Source organism: Pectinophora gossypiella, chromosome 29, assembly GCF_024362695.1.
Source record: "Pectinophora gossypiella chromosome 29, ilPecGoss1.1, whole genome shotgun sequence".
Classification (NCBI taxonomy): Eukaryota; Metazoa; Arthropoda; class Insecta; order Lepidoptera; family Gelechiidae; genus Pectinophora; species Pectinophora gossypiella.
In genome coordinates, this window is record NC_065432.1 from 4888546 (window position 1) to 4909529 (window position 20984).

General features: G+C 40.0%; 1 protein-coding gene across 2 annotated transcripts in view; it reads right to left on the reverse strand.

Moving 5' to 3' along the window:
- LOC126379460 (regulator of G-protein signaling 7) overlaps nt 1-20984 on the reverse strand; it is a 187503-nt gene that overhangs the window by 94673 nt on the left and 71846 nt on the right. Inside the window, exon 17 of one of the 2 annotated variants that reach the window (XR_007568341.1) lies at nt 4578-4669. The exons of the other annotated variant lie outside the window; for it this stretch is intronic. The gene's annotated coding sequence lies outside the window, so the exon portion shown is untranslated. Of the gene's footprint in view, nt 1-4577; nt 4670-20984 lie in introns of those variants that run through there. 2 annotated transcript variants of the gene reach the window in all.

The window sequence follows — 20984 nt, forward strand, 5'->3', positions numbered from 1 at the left end:
AAAAAAAAAATATTGAATCTCCAGGCCCTACCCCTAGGACATTCTATTTATTTTATCTTCGGCCCTACCCCGAAGATAAGAAAATTATACTATAAAAAGAAAAAAAAAAAACGGTTACCTTAAATCTCCTATTGATTACGTGTGAGTACTAAGCTGCGGTTAAAAGTCTAGTACTCTTTTTGGAAAGGACGCAGTCACTTAAAACGAAATAAGATAACTGTTTGTGTGTGAAAGGGATGAAAGAAAGTAGGGGGGTGAATGGAAGGGTTGAAATGAATGTGTACCACGTAATTTTTAGAATGGTCAATAGTAAGAAGGACAGACTAGCTTACATTTTAGTCAGCGGATTTTCTTAGCGAAAATCCTACCCAAAAAAGGGGGGTATGTAACGCCTGCCGCGTTTTACTACTGAGTGTAATTGCTCTTGTTTTTCTGTTAGGAACTATCAAAAAGTTATCATTGAAAACACTTAAAAACTACTGCTTAAAACTAAAATATTATTACATAAATAAACTTATACTAATTAATTTAACAAAACATAGCTATTTACAAAATAATTCCGTTAATATTGTACGACTTTAATAATTATCACATTGCGTAGGTAGCCGTACCTACATTCCACAGCCGAGCCGCTACTCTTCCGATCGGATGTTCGACACAATCCTTCTGCCTTTGTAGCGAGAACACCTCGATTACTCGTATATTTTTTAAATAGGTACTTTTTTTTACTAATTTTGTCTACGATATAATAATTTATAGTATTGTGTTATCCCCATTAATTGGGTAAGTGTAGCAATTACTATTTTTATTAGTTTAAATATCAACGTAGACTAGTACATGCTTTCTTTGTTCATTGCATGACTGTCATTTTTCATAATCATCGGGTAAATGTATTTTCACGCTTTAGTGCTTATTTTATATCATAATTAGCAATCTTTTATGTTCAAAACAACATTTAAATTGTCAATTTTTCTAAATTAATTCTACTTAACCAACGTAAAGTTATCTTTGTACCTAAGTACTTTCCTTGTTTAAATAATTCTTAAATGGAACAATAATAATGTACAAAATACGTTTAATATCGTTACTATTAAAATTATTCAGCTTAAAATATTCAATTTTACTATTTTGTTAGATAGTTTTTTAAAAACAACTACCTACCATAAATTTATCTTGTTCTTTGTTCTTTTTCTAAATTTATTTTGCTAAATTCACTTTTATTGTGTGTAATTTGCTGACAGCCACATCTTAGATTGCTAAGCTTGCTTGCTATCCACTTCCCATCTTCAATCAAGCTAAGGAATCGGCATGTGGCAGTCAGACGGGGAATTCGGACAATTCTTGAAATGACTAATTCCGGGTTCCAGGGTTCACCCTTCGAGTTCTACAACCGCAGGACCCACTACCGGTCCTGTACTTACCTCTACCGCTTCACCTTTCGGGTTCTACAACCCGCTGGATCCACTTTCGGTCCTGTACTTACCCCACCGTTTCTGCTGCCCTGCTGCGCGCGCCGGTGTACCCCGTGTCGTCGTGGGAAGAGTTACAGGGAAGTGGTAGTTTTCCTACTGCACCAAGGGTGCTCAGCCAGTATCAAATTACCTGCGACCCAGAGATCCGATCTATGTACTTGCTAGGGATTTAATGTCAATAAACTTGGTTTTATTTCTATATACCGTTTTATTTACCCTAGTAAGTACAACCTATTTGATTCGCGTGATAAGAACGTGACACGGCTTTGGAATAGACTACTCTGGGCGCCATCCCACTCGCGTCAGACAGAGTACTGCGAGGCGGAAGGCAAGGAAACCACTGCCCCGTTTATCCCTAAAAAAGCAGCATGGAGAATGCTACACCGACAAGAGCGTGGCTCTTAAATTAGTGATGATGTAGGAGACTATAATGCAATATGTACCTATGTATTAGTAGAGACAGTTATGCTTTCACCAACACTTTCAATAATCGGCCTAGGCGATCAATTGAATGGCGTACTAACGTAATTTATATTAAAAAATGTTTGTTTGTAATAGTTCACAGATAGAAGGACAGCTTTCAACTGGCGGTGGCTGATTGGTCGCGATCCTGTGACACGGTTCAATTGGTTCGGGTTAGGATGCTGTGATGAGCGGAGCGGGCAGCGGGTAGCGGATACATCTACTATACATCATCATCAGCCCATTAACGTCCCCGCTGCTGGGGCACGGGCCTTCCCTATGGATGGATAGGGAGATCGGGCTTTAAACCACCACGCGGGCCCAGTGCGGATTGGTGGTTATTAACGACTGCTAATGCAGCCGGGACCAACGGCTTAACGTGCCTTCCGAAGCACGCAGGAGCTCGAGATGAATACTTTTTTTGTGGTCACCCATCCTATGACCGGCCTTTGCGAAAGTTGCTTAACTTCAACAATCGCAGACCGAGCGCGTTAACCGCTGCGCCACCGAGCTCCTCCTATACTGTTTGAGTAAATAAACATATTGTTTTGGTTATATTTTTACACTGTAACCCTTTACGCCCGGCCCGGGTATCGATCCCGTCTTATATCGCTCTCCGCACCGCTTATGCAATATGTCCTCAATCTTAACGAAGGGAGGAGGGTGGTCATTGGCGCATGCTACAGGTAACAGGGGTGCTGTGGAGATGAAGTTTATAATGTGCCCTTTATCTTATAAGGGTAGACAGGGAACAGGGAACAACAAATTTCAAATTCAAAAATATTATATATTCAAATTTATTTAGTAAGTAACATAGACACACTTTGAATCGTCAATTTTTACACAACGAACGTCTCATCTGCCTAAAACTACTGCAGCTTCTCACAACCTGTATAGCCGGGGAAAAGAAGCTGCAAGAAAAACCTCGGCACAGGGCCCTAGACGTTCTTTGAAAAAAAAAACATAAAATATTTTTATACAATTGAGTAATTTAGCTGCCTAATATCAGTTCTCATCATCAACACATCACCAGCCCGTTAACGTCCCCACTGCTGGGGCACGGGCCTTCCCTATGGATGGATAGGGAGATCGGGCCTTAAACCACCACGCGGGCCCAGTGCGGATTGATGGTTATTAACGACTGCCGGGACCAACGTTTTAACATGCCTTTCGAAGCACGGAGGACCTCGAGATCAAAACTTTTTTTTTTGTGGTCACCCATCCTATGACCGGCCTTTGCGAAAGTTGCTTAACTTCAACAATCGCAGACCGAGCGCGTTTACCGCTGCGGCACCGAGCTCCTCATACATAACAAACGACCTCTGTGGTCCAGTAGTTGAGCGTTGGGCTCACGATCCGGAGGTCCCGGGTTTGATTCCCGGTGGGTACATATCACAAAATTTACTTTATGTTCCCTAGCTTAGGACATTACTGGCTGATCACCAGATTGTCCGAAAGTAAGATGATCCGTGCTTCGGTAGGCACGTTAAGCCGTTGGTCCTGGGCACTACTTACTGATGTAAGAAGAAGTCTAGGACAAACCCCATCAACCTGACGGGAAAATGACGGGTATAACTTAAAATAAAATTAGGAGGTGTCTGCAGGAATCGAAGCCCTTCTCTTTCTCTCTCTATTTAAGAGCTGCGCTCTTGTCGGTGGAGTAATCGCCATTCCTCTCTTCTTCCCGCCAAAACCTTCACCTCCTGATACGACACGACCTGCACCTTCTCTTTTATTTGTTTCATAAATGTTCTCCTAAGTCTACCCCTTCCTCTCTTCCCTCCAATTTTTCCTTCTATAATATTTGTTATAAGTAAATGAATCGTGTCGTATCAAGTGGCCAATCATATTTCCTCTCCAGTTCTCTATAGTCTTCAATATGGTTCTCTTTTCTTCAACTCTTTCCAGCACTTTTTCATTTGACACCATTTCAGTCCAGCTTATACCCTCCAGCCTTCGCCAACACCACATCTCAAATGTTTCCAACCTCTCTCTGTCTCTCTGTGTCATAGTCCACGTTTCACTTCCATAGAGTGCAATACTCCAAAGATAGAAGCCCTTATTGCACCAAAATAAAAAGAAATATTAACAAAAATACTCTTAACTACGCACACACGTGTGTGTGTGTGTGTCACATATGTTATTTAAAAAATCATTTTCACTCCTGATATACATACATACATAAACTCACGCCCGTAATCCCTAATGGGGTGGGCAGAGCCACAAGTAATCAAAGACAACTTGCAGCCACTGTTGATACGATGTCGTAAGCTGGATATGATGAACCTTATGGTGATAAGGGATCAGCCTATCGCTGAACGTGTTCTATGTTTTTTTATTTGCTCCCAGAACAGCATAGAAGCAATATACAATAATAATTACACTAAAGATTCTCCATAGATTTCTCCGTCTAACCCTTTCCGTTCGAAGGCACTTACCTATGTAACCTAATTTTATCATTATATTCAGGTTAGAGCACAGAAAACAGACACATACAACACAATCTTCATACAATGAGGGATTTTTCAAGTTTATTCAGGTAAAACCTACGACACACATACACATTTACAACATTAAAATATACATACATACATAAACTCACGCCTATTTCCCACCGGGGTAAGCAGAGACTATAGAAATGCATTTGCTTCGATCCTGACACACTTCTCTTGCTTCCTCCACATTCATCAATCGCTTCATACACGCACGCCGGTTCAGAGTAGATCGTATTGAACCTTTTCTAAGGACATCTCCAATTTGGTTATCGTAAGTCCTTCTCGGTCTTCAACACACACACTCACATTACATTAAAATATACAAATATATAAATATAAAATATAATATTTAAATTGCGATTATCTACCTGGTTGTCTCATCCGTGGGGGTGTCACCAGGGTGCGTTGGGGGCGATATGACCCATTATAATGTAGCGGACCCAACTAGTTGGCCACCTAGTTCCGCTCACATGCAACAGATGGCGCCACATTCAATAATGCAGACTTCAAGCGGTCGTGAAACGCGGTATCGAAGTTTTCCAGTTCGAAGTTTGATCATTTATTTCGGACTCATCCACATTGATTACATCCATATTTGTTAGTAAAATTGCAAGCTTACAAAACTAGTGTTGTTGGGGATCGACGCCTTTTCATATTTATTAATCCCGACAGGAAGAAGACGGATTGCTATTTTTATTTAATAGGCGCTAAGTTGACATTGTTCCTCCCCCCGCAACCCCTTTCACTTGTACTTTCACATTTCACTGAATTGGACGTTGATTTTTATCTCCGATTTTACATTTTATTTCCCATACTACCTGAAGGCGTAATTCCTCAAGAACAAGTGTTAGTAACATACAAATATATTAAAATGGCAAGTCCGGATGGACTCCACGACGCTGGCGGCCAATCATACGACTGCGTGCAGCCGAATCCATCGAGCCAGCATCGGAGAGTCCCACCGGTCAACTAGCGCGCGCAGGATGGTGTTGGAACTGTCGCGCGTGCGGCGCAGGATGGAAGCGCACCGCTTTCGCATGATGGCTGCAAATCCGTCCGTGTTAGCCGCAGCGAACATCGCGGAGGCACTGCAGTAGCGCGGCAGTCCCATCAGCATCCGGAATGCGTTATTATACTGCACGCGCAGTGTTATGTTTCGATTCTGCTCCGCACCACCCAAATCCCCTGGTAGTTGCGGCTTCCGAGTACATTCCGCTTATGGACGGTACTGAAAAGTATCGGCGTCCGAAGGACGTAATATACGATCCCGACGACCCGATTACTCTAGCCATAGAGGCAGCCAATCAGCTCGCGACACCAAACACTTCAGGTCCCCGATACCGACCCCGCCGGCGAGGTCGACGATATCCCTCATTCAGCGCTTATCGCTATCGACCCACTAGGGTCGATTAATTCTTTCAAATATTTTTCTTCTCAGACGACGCCCTGAGCCGAGGTTCGCGCCCAACTGGGCACCCTCAGGCCTGTTGTCTTAAACGTTGTACCGGGTGAGAACTTTCAGCGCTCCCCATTTGTCCGGCAAAGTACCTAGTTAATGCCATCTGCGGCAAATCTACAATAAGTCACGTCAAAAAAAAAGGCAGTGTCATGTGTTTTAATCATTGGTGCAAGTCTGGTACCGGCGTTCGAATCGGCACTCCCCGTTTGACTACCAAGCCGGTGAACCACAGGACAACAGCGACTAATTTCGCGGCTAGTTACGTAACAATTTCAAGTCTTTAAACCGTTTAAACCAGTTATGTCCTTCAAGATTTCACTTTAAGACTGGTTCGATCACTTTCCCTGAGCCGAAAGTAAGAATTTTAAACATTGAGTTATATCAAAATTATGCAAAAGCTTTTCTATAGAGCGGACCGTCTAGTCTTGTGTTTTTGTCATGACTATTTAATAATAGTCAATGATAGTCGTTACTATTATTTAAATAGTCATGACTATTTAATGATAGTGAGTTAAGGATGCAAGTCTGAGGTCAGACTGAAAGCAGAATGGCCAAGCTGTAGGAAAGTGAGAATGCTATGGAAGGATAATGAATGGGAATTTGATTGTTTATGGTATGAAAGGAGGATGGTTAATGAATGGGACGTAAGGTAGTTGTTTTTTAAAAAGTAAGAGAGGTGTTACGTAACCGGTACCTTCGCCCGCCTGCTCACACCCGTACGCCGTGACCAGCGTCGTTCCACGAGTTCAAGTCAGCATAATTAATGGAACAGCCAGCCTGCTGAGCCAGCGCCCGAACGCGATGCGCTGACGTCAATCACGCCACTAAATTGTGACCTCGATTTAGCCATAATGTAAAATAGTTTTTAAGTAAAATTCAGTGTAGTCCTAACTTCGGACTCATTCGCATCTAGGTTAGTTAGGTTTAGCTGTACAATATAATTTCATTTTAAGTGATTCTAGTTTCTCTTCTTCACCCTCCGTCTGTCGCTTTCTTAATTGAGGCGAGTCGATTCAATAATAGTCGTGACTTTATTGAATAGTCATGACTATTATTGACAAAAACCCAAGACAAGACGGTCCGCTCTATAAACTATTTAATAGTAGCTATCTAAGTAAGTAATTATACTTACTTAGATTCGTTCGCAAATGATATTAACTTGCGCTGGTGGCTCATTTTTTTACTTTTGATGGGTTTGCACTTGGCCCCAGACTTGCCCGAAGGCATTGACGACATGGAGCTCAGAAGGTGCCTGTTCACTCTGGCCTTGAAAGCACCAGGGTTTTATGCATTCGGAAATACAGAAGACGGCAGAGAATTCTACTCCTCTCATAATAAAAAGCCTATATACGTCGCACTGCTGGGCACAGCCCTACCCTCAATCAACCGGAAGTGTATGGGGCGTACTCCACCACGCTGCTCCACTGCGGGTTGGTGGAAATGTTTTTACGACTAATTAGGACCAACGGGATAAGTCTCTTCTATCGTGTGGGTTGTGAGGTGGATAACCAACCTTATCAACCCTGGTGTCAGGGTTATTATTAAGCCGCCAAAGGCCCCTGACATGGCTCATGTAACGACTACTAACTTACATCTTAAGTAGTAACCGGGACCAACGGCTTAAAGTGCCTTCCGAAGCTCAGATAATCTTACTTTCGGACAATCAGGTAGTCAGCCTGTAATGTCCTAACCAAACTGAAAAAAATAATGTATTTGTATGTGTAAGTAAATAATAGTTTTTCAACGGCAAAGTCGAAGCTCCAGAACCCTTGATGCGCATGTCAGACTCGCTTTTGACCGTCTTTTTTTAATACAGCCTTAGAATGCCAAGAATCAAGTTCATTACTCTATTGCATAACTCATGCACGGACGGACAAATTACATTATTATATATAGTGAATGAAATATTTGTAAGTTTATATCGCATACAGGTTCAGCATTTCGTAAATTGAGAAAGATTATATTGGACTAGTGTTGTGCCAAGTTCTTTTTTTTGACGTGACTTATTGTAGATTTGCCGCAGATGGCAAATACTTGGCCGGACAAATGGGGAGCGATGAAGGCTCTCTCCCTGTCTGAGAGGGAGAATATTTGAAAGAATTAATCGACCCTAGAGGGAAATCGTCGACCACGCCGCCGGCGGGGTCGGTATCGGGGTCCTGAAGTATTTAGTGTCGCGAGCTGATTGGGCGCAACTGTGCCAAGTAAGTCAAAAAAGAATTATAAAAAAACCAGCCCAATACAGGTTAGGTACCATAATATACCATCGAAAGGCATCATAAATGTGCGTTTCTGAGCACGTGATAACCATTAAAAGTATTTGCAATTATTGTTTAAAAAGAATTTCATTTTTTGTTTATTGCAATAAAATTCGATTTATTCGAGATGTTATTAACGTCTGCTAATGCATCCGGGACCAACGGCTTAACGTGCCTTCCGAAGCACGGAGGAGCTCGAGATGAAAACTTTATTTTTGTGGTCACCCATCCTATAACCGGCCTTTGCGAAAGTTTCTTAACTTCAACAATCGCAGACCGAGCGCATTTACCGCTGCGCCACCGTTTTCAGCTATCTTAACAATAATATATTTTTTTAACTATTTAAGTTTCCGAAAATTTCGAGAATTTCGAGATCCCGCGGGATTGATATTTCCAATCTCGAATTTGCGGTCTCGAGTCGGGATTGCATTCTCTGTCCCAACACTAGAGTCCACATTGCGACATCAATTCGGACAAGTCAATACGACCATTACTGTGGAATCTCCAGTTTGGTTGTTATGCAACTGAGAAGGTAGGGTGACCATGGAGTATATTACGTATTTTGTGGATACACTTTGAAATCGAGGCCTGTGAAATGTGGTTAGGTTATTTTTTTGACGTGACTTATTGTAGATTTGCCGCAGATGGCATTAACTACTTGAACGGACAAATGGGCGCTGAAGGCTCTCACCCGGTACAACGTTTAAGACAACAGGCCTGAGGGTGTCCAGTTGGGCGCGAACCTCGGCACAGGGCGTCGTCTGAGAGGAAAAATATTTGAAAGTGTGGTTTTGGGGAGGATGAAAATAATATATTATCTTGTGACATTTTATTTTATTATCTACTATGTTGACATTCTTTTGTTATAATTTTCGACGATCATATTTATGTTGCTACCGTTTTATATTGTACAACTAAACAGTTTTCATATTATGTATACAATTATGTTGCTACCTATATTGCTTCTCTTTATTTTGAACAGAATAATAAAGGGTGGAAGATGTAATTATGCCTGGGTGTAATAATAAGGGTCATCATTTATACCCAAAAACAAAGAAAAATGATGCATATTATGTGTGTTATCCATGAAATTAAAAGGTTAATTAGGCATACATAACATAACATAAACTGCCTATATACGTCCCACTGCTGGGCACAGGCCTCCCCTCAATCAACCGGAGAGGGTATGGAGCATACTCCACCACGCTGCTCCACTGCGGGTTGGTGGAGGTGTTTTTACGGCTAATAGCCGGGACCAACGGCTTAACGTGCCCTCCGAAGCACGGAATCATCTTACTTTTTCGGACAATCAGGTGATTCAAGCCTGAAAAGTCCTTACCAAACAAAGGACAGTCTCACAAAGTGATTTCGACCATGTCCCCATCGGGAATCGAACCCGGACCTCCAGATCGTGAGCCTAACGCTCTAACCACTAAACCACGGAGGCTGTTCATTAGGCACTACGCTTAAAAGGAGACTCTAAACACCTTTATTACTAATAAACATAAATAAATAAATTACTGTAAATAGTTTCTAACTACTAAAGAATTTTGTCTTTGTTTTTTATTTTATGCGCCATCTATATTGTCTTTGAGGAACGAAGCCTAGAAAGTCCGTCACCGAACCAAACTCATGGTCACCCCACACCACAGCAGTGAAAGTGCGCCTTGAGCTAATACCGCACCAGACTGAGAGAAAGCTCAGGTTACTGTAGTGGATGCACCGCGCAACCTCGGGTCGCAGGTTCAATTCCCGACTGTGTTTATTATGATTGTTTATTGAATTGGATAAATGGTTTGTTTGTTATCAATGTAAGCTCACGCCTACACTTCCAATTGGGGTAGCCAGAGGTAGAACCATCGCGTGAAGGATTTGTCTCTACGTTTCGCCGAGCTTGTCAAATGTGTTGATTGGTATCTTTTTCAACTTGTTCTTTCTTGTACTCTGGTGTTGGACTTTTTGGCGGGAACGGAAACGGGACGGTTGCTTTCTTCATTGAATATTTTTTTTAATAAATTCATCGACCAAAAAGAGCTTACATGGAACAGATTAAAGAGAAGGCGAACGTCGTGTCTTATAAGGAGGTGAAGGAATTGGTCTTTGATAGACAAGAATGGAGAATGATACACCGACAAGAGCGTGGCTCTTAAATTAGTGATGTGATGAACCACAAAACACAACTTCGTATTTAGATTAAAAACATCATAGAAGGGAAGCTACAAGGAAAGGGAGGAAGGGGAAGACCAAGAAGAGTTTTGTGGTCAATGATCGCATTAAGCTAGTCGGAAGACATTCGCGAGTGTTATTATATTGGAGTATTCAATAAACAAAGTGTATCTATCTATTTTAGCTTCGTGCCAACAAGCCGCTTCATAAATCAAAAGTTTATGCGAAGTTTTGTGTTAATTCGTTTGGGGTTCGGAGTAGAAGTCTACTCCGAGGGTGTAGGTTTAGGTTTCACCATTCATCGTCATCACCTTTCATCATTTCATTAATCATCATCAAGAAAAAAGATACATATGACATGGCTGTATGGGCATAGTTCCCTTTGCCTTACCCTTCGGGGAAAACCAAAACAAAAAAAAAACTAAAGGTAGGATGATAAACTTTTTTTACAAAACTAACAAAAAAGTATAAAAACTATATTATAGATTACGTATAAAAACAAAAAAAATTACTATAAACAATAAAAAAAAGTAGTAATTATGTTGTTTGTTAGGTGAAATTCTATTGACACAATTTCTGCATAATTTCTGTTTACCCCGAAAGGTGTTATAGCGTCATTTGCTATCTATAAATGTTTTGTATGTCACATTTTTGTCCGGTTCTGCGTCATCGACGTTAGAGAAAGTTTATTTATAAGTTATTGATTGAATATGCAAGGGTTTTTTTCATTTTTGTTTTGTGTTCAATAATGGACTTTCCAGGCTAGGTTCCTCAAACACAATATAGATGGCGCTGTACAGATTTTCCTTCGTTTAACCTCTCATATGCCGAGATACCAGACACAATAGATTTTACATTGTGTCTGGTCGAGATCCGCGTTCCGGCGTTCGAAAGATTAACCTTCTAATTTGATGGATAACACATATGCAACTTTTCTTTGTTTTTGGGTATAAATGATGACCCTTGTTATTACACCCAGACACAATTACATCTTCCACCCATTATTATTCTGATCAAAATAAAGAGAAGCAATATAGGTAGCAACATCATTCAATATTCAATATTCTTTATTTGCATACTATGATGCAATGGTGTACAAGTTTGTAAGTTACATATGAGTTTCACATCACAGACCCTTTCGGGCACAACAAAATAGAAGTTTAAAAGAGAGAAGGAAGCTTTTCGAATTGTAACATCAGTATCATTAAGGTATTATTATTATTTTTTTAACTTTATATTCTATTCTATTCTTAAATTCGTGCGTGTATGAAGCGATTGATGAATGTGGAGGAAGCAAAAGAAGTGTGTCAGGATCGAAGCAAACGGAATTCTATAGTCTCTGCTTACCCCGGTGGGAAATAGGCGTGAGTTTATGTATGTAATGTATGTATGTCTATTCTTAAAATTACGAATAATTAAAACATTTCAAATTATTACACAAACACTTCAAGGTACAAAACGTGACATACATAATGTGATCCAAATATCAGCAACAATTATTTTTAATATGGCTTCTGCCATTGCATTGTATTTTTGAATACCTATTTATGTACCCGAGTAATGAAAAAATAGGTAATTACTTATCACGTTAAAGCATTACAACGCCATCTGTATTGTTATTAAAGTTTATAATAAAAAATACTTTTATTTCTGTCGTGACTTATTTGCTGCAAACAGCATTAACTACTTGTCCGGACAAATGGGAAGCGCTGAGGGCTCTCACCCGGTACAACGTTTAAGACAACAGGCCTGAGGGTGCCCAGTTGGGCGCGAATCTCGGCTCTATTTGAAAGAATTAATCGACCCGAACGGCAAATCTCCGCTCCCCACCAGCGTCTGAGCTAGTAGGTTTACCTCACCCCCTGGGTCTTACTTTAGTCTTAAATCGTATGGCGTCAGACGTCACACACACAGATGCGCGTGTACGATAACGTCAATGTGTAGTGTCTGTGTACGAGGTTTTTTAGCATGAAGAGTCCAGGCTGTGGCAGATAGCGATAAGCGCTGAATGAGGGGAATGTCGACCACGCCGGCGGGGAAAGGCCACAGGTGTAATCGACATAAGGCGATTCTCCCACTGCACCGCATGATGCAGCGTAGCGCGTGGATGCGTGTTCTTCCGTTGCTTGTAAGTATCTCCGTTTGTTTAGAAAACACGCACAGTCTAACACACAGAAAATGCATCCACGCGCGTTCGTGCGGATCACGCGCATACAAGCGGAGAAACATGCACCCCGAGACGCAAGGTATGGCACACCGAATCCCGCAGTGCCGCGCGTGATTTTGGAACGGTTTTGAATGAAATGAGAGCCGCCGTGCGTTAATCTACAAAACGCCCCTACGCGCGTGAGTGCGTAAAACCCGCACGAAGATGCAGATCTGCACTCCCGCAGGTACGCGCGTAGGTGCGTCGACACGCAGCATGCAGCATGATGCGGGGTAGTGTGAGAATCGCCTAAGACAACCTACGGGTTGTGGGTGAGCTTGACTAACAAAAACTAATGTATTCCGCGTTTCTCTTTTTGTCTAGAAACTTGTCTATAACATTGGAATGCAAGCATTATGGAAATATGAAATTAAGCTCACTCGAAACGGTATCCTTTCCAACACAGAGTAGAGTAGAAATTGGCGCTGATTCCGGTAGCTACCATCTAAGCCTATTTTAAGTTATATCTGTCATTTTCTTATCCGCCGAAAAGGAAAGGGACGGGTAATCGACAGGCGTAACTAAAATCAAAAATTCAAAAACATTTATTCCTAAAAATTGGTTCACATAGTTAGCGCTTTTTGAGCGTCAAAAATTAAATTACATACTATGTAGCTAGCTGTAAAACTACTACCACATCGGAATCTGTAACGCTGAGGGAAAGACGTGGCCAGAAAACCCCCCAGCACAGGGCCCTACTCCTACTGTTTCATGTTTTCTTTTCTTTTTTTTTAAATCACTGAACGTCAATTTTAGGCAGAAATTTTATATCCCAAAATTTTATATTGAGCAATAACCCGACAGAATTAAGTTGACAGCACACGTCAAACGGTTTGCATGTCAGCGAGATGCCTATTTTATTCGCCCGAGTTATTCATACGTTCACTCGTTCATTTTAAAATTAACAGTTGTCAACCATCTGTCCCTTCCCTTTTTGGCGGATAAGAAAAAGACGGTGTAAGTAACTAATGCCAAATAGCAATACTTATTGCTTTCTTAGATGAATTGCTTCGATGTGGCCATTTTAACCCCCCAGTATGAACATGTACGGGGTGTAAGTGACGTCGCAACGAAAACTGAGGGGAATGATTCAGCTCATTATTCTGATTTAATATCAAATGGAATTTTCCATCGTAAAAGTATAGAATTGATATCATGAATTTTGCGACGGATAATTCCACTTGATATTAACTCAGAATCATGTCACTAACCCTCTATAATATTATGTGGATTACTACTAACCATTATTTTGTTATTAACGTTATGGATATAAGCTAAGAGCGCCTTCAAATTATTCGCGTTGTTTTCCAGCGACTGTCCCACTGTTCACGGGTAAATCCATACAAAGTGTGTGTGTGTGTGTACGAATGCTAACTAAATTTTAAGCTAAATTTCACCACCCGAATCCCCTGGTAGTTGCGGCTTCCGAATACATCCCGCTTAGGGACGTAATATACGATCCCGACGACCCTATTACTCTAGCCATAGAGGCAGCCAATCAGCTCGCGACACCAAACACTTCAGGACCCCGATACCGACCCCGCCGGCGTGGTCGACGATTTCCCTCATTCAGCGCTTATCGCTATCGACCCACTAGGGTCGATTAATTCTTTCAAATATTTTTCCTCTCAGACGACGCCCTGAGCCGAGGTTCGCGCCCAACTGGGCACCCTCAGGCCTGTTGTCTTTTTAAACGTTGTACCGGGTGAGAGCCTTCAGCGCTCCCCATTTGTCCGGCCAAGTAGTTAATGCCATCTGCGGCAAATCTACAATAAGTCAAAAAAAAAAAGTACGAATGCTAAGTGACTAATTCGAAGGCTCCCTAACGGTCAGTCATACTCCATCTCACCAGTGAAGTGCGGTAATCGATACAAGTCTAAATGCCTTTCCAATATCCGATTACGGAATGCTCTCACAGCTCGGACCCACACTCACAACAGTTACGCAAACAGCGGTCAGAGAACTGGGAGAGCTTAAAGGAGGGAGTGTAGCGATGCAGCTTAACAAACAACAACGCATACAACGCTATCCGCGTCCAGTTCAACAACGCTTTTAGGGTGTTATTGCGGCTGCCTCGCTTCTGTAGCGCCTCGGGCATGTTCGCTGAAGCTCGCGTCGACTGCTTTTATACGACTATGAGGAAGCGATGCACGTCTCTGGTGCGCAGGGTGCGGGGCAGCGGCAACCCCGCCCTCTCGATGATAGGTGCGCGACTCGACTGCCCGTATCTGCGTAGATGCTGTGACTAGCATGTCATAGCATCTAATATTAGATAAGGCTACTAACATTTAGAATAAGTTTACTAACACATATGAGACATGTTTCGTGAATTAAATAAATTATTATTATTTTAACTTCCGGCCGAGTGGTGAAGACCGTATAGGTGCTGCTTTTTAGTACGTTGTTAAGGTATCAAGTTTGAAAATATTGAACCTTTGTTTATTATAACCTGTATCTGGCCAGATAGTTTATGGTCATATACTTATTTGAATTTTGAATTAAGTACTTTTTGTCAACCAATCGTGTTTCTATCTTAACATCAAGCATGTACTTTCCAGGCCATTTTCCCCAAGAATAAAAAAAGAATATAATAAAAAAAGAAAAAAAAAACAAAGAAAAAAGTAAAAAAAGAACAAAGAAAAAAAATAAAGAGAAAGAGTAGAATAGATGGCGCTGTACACTTTTAACATACTTAATTATCATCTTATTTGGATTAACCAATGCGACTTTGACTATATGACGTCTTCTACTTTGAGACAATCATTTCTAATATTCTATCGTGTGGGTTGTGAGGTGGAGTACCAACCTGATCAACCCTGGTGTCCGGGTTATTATGGAGCCCCTGACATGACTCATATAACGACTACGTACTTACATCAGTAAGTAACCGGGACCAACGGCTTAATGTGTCATCTTACTTAAGAAGTTTAGATGTTGTTCTTGTCAAGGTCGGGGATGCAATGCGTCTGCGTAGAATAAAATGAATTGTGGAATGGAATGAGAACTTCGAAATTTATAATGATTGACGGTAAAAAGGAGCGGCCAGTATGTGCTGAGTTTGTACTGTGCTACACTTTTAAATGCGTTTTATATTAGACTAGCTTTTGCCCGCGACTTTGTCCGCGTGGCGTGTATCTTATCACGCGGTTTACATTTCTTCATACAAATGTTTTTTCCCGCTACTTCCCGTTCCCGTGGGAATTTTGCAATATCCTGTTGCAACTAAGCTTTAAGTTTACTAAGGTACCTGCATGCCAAATTTCAAGCGTCTAACTTAAGCGGTTTAGATTTTTCATACAAAAGGATTTTCCCGCTAATTCTCGTTCCCGTGGGAATTTCGGGAATTCCTTTCTTAGTGCATCTCTACGGTACCTAAGCTACGTCCTTTCCAAATTTCAAGTGCTTACGTTTAGCCGTTTAGGCTGTGCGTTGCTATGTCAGTCAGTCAGTTTCTCCTTTTATATAAAAGGATACTGATTTAGATTTAGAGTCACGTCAAAAAACTGGTCGTCTATGTTCTAGTGGTAAGTAAAAGCTTTCTCTCGATCTCAAAATCCCGGAAATTATAACAAAAATGATATTACGCAGCTAAATTACTCAATTGTATAACAATATTTTATGTTTATTTTTTTAAAGAACGTCTAGGGTCCTGTGCCGAGGTTTTTCTTGCAGCTTCTATTCCCCGGCTATACAGGTTGTGAGAAGCTGCAGTAGTTTTAGGCGGATGAGACGTTCGTTATGTAAAATTGACGATTCAAAGTGTAACTATGTTACCTACTGAATAAAGATATTTTTGAATTTGAATTTGACTTCTCCCGATAAATACAAGTACTTAATCGTATCTTATAGTACCTCCTCTAACGCCCTCTCAGCTCTGCTTACAAAACAAAGATGATTCGGATGTCACATACGAACAAACAAGATTTCCAATGACGTAACGTTGCCCTGTGGTGACCGCTTGCGAAGCCATAAGGCCGCCTTTTCCGGAAATGGCCTCATTATAGTTATTTGCACGGAACTTTAAAAGTCATTGGCTTAAATAGGTGTTTTTATATAATGAATATAGTGGAAAGCTGTGATGGTTCATGTGAGAAAGCGGTTTTCATTGCAAATTTCGCTGTTCGAATCCCAGAAAAGGTACTTAAGAGATAAAATTGTTTTTAGACTACTTACTTATAATTTTATTTCTAGTTGCCAAAGACAGATAAGTAGTTAAAGATTTGTACTTAGTAAACAAAATGTCAAACATATTAATTGAATAATCACGAAATTACATAAATACTTAATTAACAAAAATAATGCTATTTACTGCACTCGTCAAAAAGCCCGCCCCTGACTAATGCGGGCGCGAAGGTGCCCATTACACTAGCCGCATTTCCTCGCTGTACAGCAATGGACAACCTTTGCGCCAAGAACAATCCTGCAAGGGGGTCATCTCCATCTTACTTATAATTACTTATGTTTAAAGTTAGAATTTTAAAAAACCGTGATTGTGAATCCCGGCGCGGGCTCATAACCACTGAAATTGACTTTATTAGTTTAAATTCATGTTTGGATCATAGATAATTGATATCACGCGGTTTCCAGGATTTGCGCAGGCTCGCTCCCTATTACATGGGACTTGAACATAGCTGGCAAGGAGTGGGCGTCATGATACACCACACACAAAGGGCTCCCCTTAATATCTACACATCCCCCTAGCATTATCCCGTTTCTCACAGGGTCCGCTTACCTAACCTGAAGAGTTGACAGGTCCGGTTTTTTACAGAAGCGACTGCCTGTCTGACCTTCCAACTCACGAAGGGAAAACCAGCCCAATACAGGTTAGGTTACATACCTCGAAATTCATTAAATGCATTTTCGAGAGAAATCAAAAATAAAGTTTTAAAGCTCTTTTTAAGGTTAATATTTAACCAATCATGTGTCATGGGTAAAATTCAAGATACTCTATTAAAAATAACCTTTGAGTAAAGGTTGAAATTTCAAAAAAGCTTCCACCAGTTTTTGTAATCGGCAATTTATTTATGAATAACGTAACCCTACCACTTTTTTTTGACGTGACTTACTGTAGATTTGCCGCAAATGGCACTAACTACTTTGCCGAACAAATGGGGAGCGCTGAAGGCTCTCACCCGGTACAAAATTTAGGACAACAGCCCTCAGGGTGCCCAGTTGGGCGCGAACCTCGGCTCAGGGCGTCGTCTGAGTGGATAATATTTGAATAATTCGTCGACCCTACGCGGCGGCGTCTGTATCGGGGTTTAACCCTTCAACGAATAACTTCATTTAGGGGGAAGTTATAACATTTATTTTTTCTTTTTTGGGTGAGTCCTCATCAACCCTGGTGTAAGTATTATTATTCACCCGCCAAAGGTCCCTGACATGGCTCATGTAACGATATACTCACATCAGTAAGTAGTAGTAACTGTGCCTTCCGAAGCACGGGACTGCTTAGTTTCGGACAATCATGTGATTTCAGCCTGGCCAAATTAAGGACAGTCTCACAAAGTTATTTTTAATTAGACGTCTCCGTACCGGGAATCGAACCCAAGTGTCCCAATCGTGAGCCTAACGCTCAACCACTGGACCACGAATGCCATTATAAAAATCAATGATAGCAAATGGTAACCCAAAAAAATACATACTTACTAGTTGAATTCAGAAAACTTCCTTTTTTGAAATCAGTGAAAAAAAAAACAATTATAGAAGTTTCTAATTCCCTAAACGGCAAAACATTCAAAATATTTGTTACAAGGATATCATATCATCGGTGATTCAACAAAATAACTTCAGAGGCTGTATGTGTGCCAATTCCGTTGCGTTATTGAAAGAAAAAAAGCGAAAGTGTCCTCCGTGGCTGTGTACGGCCGCACCTTTGCTTTCTACAATGTAAAAAGCAAATATTTTGGCGCGTAGTGATGACATTTATTTCAAAATGGCGCTTAAAAACAGGTGAAGGACGTATTTATTATTGAATTGCTTTTTTGTTATGGATGACGAGGCGCTATTTCACGTGACGTATCTGTTTTTTTCGTTTCGAAAGTCATTTTTGATGTTTACGTACATATAACTTTTTACGTCGGTCGTTCTACTTCTTCTTACTTCTTCTTCTTTTTCTTCTTAGAAGATACATATAACATGAACGCAAGATGAACTAAGTACCTACCCACACCTCACCGAGCTTTCTGGTAAGCTTCATCATCATCAATTTAAGAGCCACGCTCTTATCGGTGTAGCATTTTCCATTCCAGTCTATCAAAGGCCAATTCCTTGACTTCCCTATAACTGTTCCATGTAAGCTCATGTAGCTTAGAAGTACTAAAGTAAACAAACTAATGAAAGTTTTCGAACGACTTTTGAATATTTCCATCTTTTGTTTTATCACAAAATGGCCGTTTCTCTGTTATGTTGAAATTTGGTAGGCATTTTTGTTGAAAGAAAGTATGAATGAATGGATTGAGGTCGGTTATTCATTATACATTATCATTCATTACTCTATAGGTACTGTTAACTTTTTTTATGTAAGTAACTGATCTTTCTTATATAACCTGTGGTATTGGCGACTCTTTACAATTGCTTCGATGTGGCCATTTTTATTTATTTATTTATTTAGATAGGTATACCAACAGTACACATATTGTAAAGTTATAAAATGCAAGTCTTAAATTAGTTTTTGTATATGTGCTCCAATTAAAGGTACACACAGCATTCACAATTACAATTAAAACACATAATAACGGGTTCTTACCGCGTTTAAATGGGGATATGAGACTCCCGATATTTCGTGTCCAGTCATCCCGTGATCATGGCACTTGCAACAGTGTCGAAATATCGGGAGTCTCATATCCCCATTTAAACGCGGTAAGAACCCGTTATTATGTGTTTTAATTATGATAATAACCGCGTAAACTTAAAACAATGTATTCACAATTACAACAACAAAACGTATATATCTAGGTGTATATAATTATATATAAATAAATATGTATACTTAAAACTTAAACAGAAATTAACTTCTAAATTAAAACAGCCATACTTAAATCTTCTTAGCAAACATAAGAGTTAAAACTATAACATAGAACAAACTTATAGAACAAACAAGTATTGTTAGAAACAAAAGAAATAAAATTAAAAATACAAATGGGAAAATGTACATTGTGAATTTATGATGATACAGTGTTAGTAACATGCCTCAGTATCTTAGCTTTAACCCCCTAGTACAAAATTTGGTTTCAATAAAACAATATCGCACCGCCATTAAAATGCGTTCGGAAACTTTCGTTACGAAATTATGTAAACGTCAAAATTCCAGCGGCCGCCACACCTAGGGACAAATATAAGAGAAAGACAAACAACTTGTATTAAATATCCTGTTTCCAAAACGTGAATTTAAAAAGTAAAATTTAAAACTATATAGTAGAGTTGAGTTTCGAACGTGTGTTGGTAGTTGATGCTGCGTGTGTGCGTTACTTCGGTTCGATCAATAGTAATAATAACACATACATAAATAATAAATAAAAAATAAAAATAAAATAAAGTTTATTTCGTTTACAATAACCTTAATTAACAATTATCGGGGTGTACCTACACAGCTTCTCAATAAATGTTTCTTGTTTCTTGGTTGGAGCCTGCTAGTAAGTGCCAAAAACATCTGTGACAACAGTTTAGCAGGAGAACTCTTCCATAGTCATTCTTAATTATACAACATTTACCGCTTATGTTGGTAGTTACTTTATTTACACATATACATCTTATTATATACATGAACTCACGATTATTTCCCACCGGGGTAAGCAGAGACATGGAATATATTTTATGCCACAAAAGTCCATACAATAAAAACCTTACTTAACCTAAGTAAATACATATCTACTAAATTAAAACACATAATACGGGGTTCTTACCGCGTTAAAATCAGGGACATGAGACTCCCGATATTTCAACACTTGCAAGTGCCATGATCACGGGATGACTGATAAAAATGGAGTGAAGTAGGTAGTTAGATCCATCACTCTTTATTCGTCAAATACCAGCGCGCATATATCCATTTACAATTCAGTGGTATCCTCAAAAATAAATAAAATTCTGATTACATAATAAAGACTGACGAAAAACATTTTCTTTTTTTTTTCTATTTACCTTATTTCATTTATCAATTTTAAATCAAGAAAAACGCAATAATTAGTCAGACATTTTATCACGTTTTTCTATGACGTCACAGGGTGCTTTTTCATACCAATTCCGTAGTAATTTCGTGTTTTGACGTTTAGTAAAAAGTCACTGATTTGACTAGTTGGAAACTGGCCTATTATATGGCATCCGACTGTGATTGATATTTTAGTCAAATGAGATACTTTTTACGAAATGTCAAAACGAAATTTTTCTTTGGAGTTTGTATGGAAATACTGTCCTGTGACGTCATCAATAAAACCGGTCAAACGTCGTACTCGTTGTTACTGTATTCGT